Raw genomic sequence first — 4,298 nt, 5'->3', positions numbered from 1 at the left:
CCTCACTTCATATCAGCTGGACGCTTCACTCTCCACTCTGGTCCTCTGTGGCCATGTCACTGCCTCTGAGCCCAGGAGTCCCTGGGTTTTGCCATACTGCTGGCCATCCAGGTCTATACCCAGGTTCATAGGGGTCTATTGAATATGGTCAAGCTTATCTCGCAACTTCATTGCATCCATTTTTTTGAAACATCTAAATTGGTATTTCTTAATTCCTGGATCCTTGGTTTTTCCAATGCCTTCAGTGCAGCTCACATTTCTTCCTTCAGTACCATTCATGTTTGAACATATGTTGCCTCCTGAAATTCTTGAATGTCTACCTATCATTGTACAATGTCTCTATATTCCTTGTCTCATTTTCTGATGCTTCCTCTGTGGTGTTGTGGGTTAATGTGTTAGACTACAAAGTAACTTTGATGCACAAGGTTGGTGGTTCCTGCTCAACATCCACTCTTGGAAACCATATACAGGGTCGCAATGGGTCAGAACCAACTCAATGACACTTAATAACAGCATGTCATTTGGCATTTTTAATGATGAATAAATATTATAAATTGAGTTATAACTACCAAAATGCAGGTACAATCAGTTTTAAGAGAATCATGAATATGATATAAAATTTGTGATGTGTGCATCAATTAAATATCTAAACACAAATGATAATTCCCATTGTAAAAGGCATGTCTTTGTACAGATAATTCATTCTCCTTACGATCATCTGGTTGAGGAAAACTTTACTAGTTCTATTTTTCCTTTTGTCAAAAATTTCATTTCCTAACAGGTCACTTAATTGCATGCAGTAGAAACCTTAACTGATTTAAGGAGTGGGGAAAAAATCACAAAAGAGTTTGCATTGCTTGAAATTTCAGGAGCTCTGTAGAACCAAACTTGGAAAATAAGAGTCACCAAAAGGAATCACAATCAAACCATAATGCATGATTAGCAGTGGAGAGCTGTTGTTTATGCAGCTGCAGCTGGTTTCTAAAAAATACAGCTTGCATTGTGACTCTTGTAGCGTAGTGGTTATGAATCGGGCTGTTAACCTCAAGGTCGACAGTTTGAAACTACCGGCTGTTCCATGCTTTTTGCTCCCGTTAAATATTTATAGCCTTGGAAACCCTGTGAAGGGTCACTATGAGTCAGAGCCAACTTCATGGTACTTAACAACAACAACAACAACATTGTGACTCTTGACTCTAAATTTCAACTCTGAAAGTAGTACTGGCCTTAAATAGTGGAAGTCACTAATGTTGGTATATTCAAAAAAGGAATCTATGCCACTTCTGCTTAATTGTATCACTTGATCATAGCTCAAAGTAGGCAACTGGCTAAGTTTTTGACATAGTAATCTAATGCTTTTATAACAGAAATGACTTTAACAAACAGAAATTTACGTCCCAGTGGACTAGAGTAGTCTTCGTGTAGCACTGTGGCATAAGCATTGGATGGTTAACCACAGGTTCAGCTGTTCAAACTCAACAGCAGTTCAAGCCCAACATAGTCTAAGAAACTGAAAGGTTAAATTCCAAATGGTGGCTCTAGGGGAAAACCTTCTCTACATGTTGACTATGAAAGAAGATGCTTGTCTCCTTTCAACATCCATGAGGTATTCTTTGGAGAGCTACATGAATCTTGGCATCAATCTTCTCCTGTTTCTAGAATGTTCTCAGTGTGGAGACCCTGAGTCCAAAGAGCGTCTAGCCCTCCTTCTTTTTGGTAGTAGTCAGGTCCCTCTTTTTCTTAACTCTTCCATCTCCTTTTGTTAATATTAGGTACCATTGAGTCGGTTCCCACACCAAGAGACCCTATGTACAACAGATCTAAACACCACCCAGTACTGCACTTTCCTTACAAAGTCATTATGAGTCCATTGTAGATGCCAGTGTCAATTCCTTCACTTTGGGTGACTCCCTCTTTTTTATAGACCCTCCTTTTTTCCAAGCATGTCGTCCTTCTCCTGTTACTGGTACCTCTTGACAACATGCCCAAAGTATGAAAGATGAAATCTCACCACCCTCACTTCTAAGAATCATGTTAGCTATACTTCTTCTTAGATAGTTTTTTTTTTTTTTTTTTGGTAGTCCATAATTCTTTCAATATTCTTTTCCAATGCCATAATTGGATTATTCTCCAGGTTTGCTTATTCATTGTCCAACATTCATGATATATAAGGCAATTGGAAATACCAGAACTTGGGTCAGGACCACCTTAGTCCTCAAAGTTACATCTTTACTCTTTAACAATTTAAAGAGGTCTTTTACAACAGATTTGCCCATTGCAATATGTCATTTGATTCATTGACTGCTGCTTCCATGCGCATTGATTGTGTATCCAAGCAAAACAAAGTCTTTGGCAATGTCAATCTTTTCTCCACTTAGCATAATATTATTTATTGGTCCAGTTAGAAGGCTTTTCATTTTTGTTACCTTGAGGTGCAATCAATACTGAAGGCTATAGAATTTGACCTTAATCGGTATTTCAAGATCTCTTTACTTTCAGAAACCAAGGTAGTGTCATCTGCATATTTTGGGGGTACCCAATTCAATCTATGACAATCAATTAGGAACTACTGGGTGTGGAATGCTTAATATCCATCCCAGAATATTTATGACCAGATTTTCTAAATTGGAGTCAGGAAAGCCCAATGTTTTTTATTTTTGATGTTTCTTTGCAGATAGGGTATTTGATTTGATATTTATAGTTAGGATCCACGTTTGTAACACTTCAATTCAGAGTTGAGTTAACTTGTGGAGTGAAACATGCTTTTTATTGGCACAAATGATGACAGTTGTAGCGTGATTCCTGATCTGAAAGCTGTCATAGCTGTAATTTGAATCAGTGGCTTCCTGTCTATAAGAAAAATTGATGCTCTTCTGCTCAACTCTAAGTATGGGATGGCCTTTGAGAGTCCTCCTGGGAAGTTCTGCCTAGAATCTCTATCTTCAGTTTCCTATCAATTCCTTGGGTCAAATGTTCCTCTTAACAAATTTACTGAAAATTAAGAATGTTTATTTATATAATTGACACCTGTATTGTTTCACTGTAGTTCACCCTCAACAAAGTTTTCTTGTTTTTTCTTTCTTCAATAGATGATTCCTGGTTAAGGTGCATTAACCTTAGAAAATGGAACCCAGGAGGTCTAGGATGTTCAGTGACAAAATAGTGAAGTTAAAATGATTTTTTTTTTTTTAATGTAAGGAAGATTGTATTGAAGAAATGCTTTGGTGGTTCAAATGGCATCTACAATAAATCACTATGGGGACACAGAAAATACAACTGTGGAGTGGGATGCTTGCTTTTAATGAAAATATATTAGACTAAAGTTATCAATTCTTATCTCAATTCAAATTTTTTTAAAAAAGGACTTTTTAATATTCCCCTGCTATAATCACAAGGAGCTCTAGTAGCGTAGTGGTTATGAATTGTGCTGCAAACCGCAAGGTCAGCAGTTCGAAACTACCAGCTATTCCACAGGAGAAAGATGAGGCTTCCTGCTCCTGTAAAGATTTACAGCCTCGGAAACCCGGTACAGGGTTGCTATGAGTTGGAACTGACTCCACGACACATGACAACAACAACAACTATAATCACTGGAGTCCTGGTATGGTGCTGTAAGTTAATGTGCTGGACTGCAAAGTCTGTTTGAACCGTAAGGTCTGTGGTTCAAACTCACTAGCTTCTCCTTGGAAACCCTATAGAAGGTCACTATGGTTGAAAACTGACTCAGTGACACTTAATAACAACAACAATGTAATCACCTACAATGTTTCTGCAGTATGGTGTATCTGAAATACGGGTGCAACACAACTTCCTGTAATATGCTGAAGTAATTTAATACTATGCTAACTTGCATACATTAGAAATAAAGTTCTCAGAATAACAATTATTGTGTGGTTTTAGGAGTGCTGTTAATGTCGTTAGCTGCCATGGAGTCATTTCTGACTCATAGTGACAACAGAATGAAACACTGTCCCATCTTGTGCCATCCTCAAAATTATTTCTTTAAACTCATTGCTGTTGCCACTCTGCCAATCCATCTCATTGGGAGTCTTCCTTTTTTTTTTTTTGTGGACTCACCATTTTACCAAGCGTGACGTCCTTCTACAGGAACTGGCCCTTTCTGATAACATGTTTGAAATATGAGAGATGAAGTCTCACTATCTGAGCGTCTAAGGATCATTCTGACTGCACTTCTACCAACACATATTTGTTTATTCTCTGGCAGTCCATAGTACTGTATATACTTTTCTCCAACACCATAATTCAAATGTATCATTTATTTTATGGTTTTCTTTTTC

This window comes from Chrysochloris asiatica, unplaced genomic scaffold (assembly GCF_000296735.1).
Source record: "Chrysochloris asiatica unplaced genomic scaffold, ChrAsi1.0 scaffold00031, whole genome shotgun sequence".
NCBI classification, from domain to species: Eukaryota; Metazoa; Chordata; class Mammalia; order Afrosoricida; family Chrysochloridae; genus Chrysochloris; species Chrysochloris asiatica.
Note: the sequence above shows the minus strand (reverse complement) of the source record.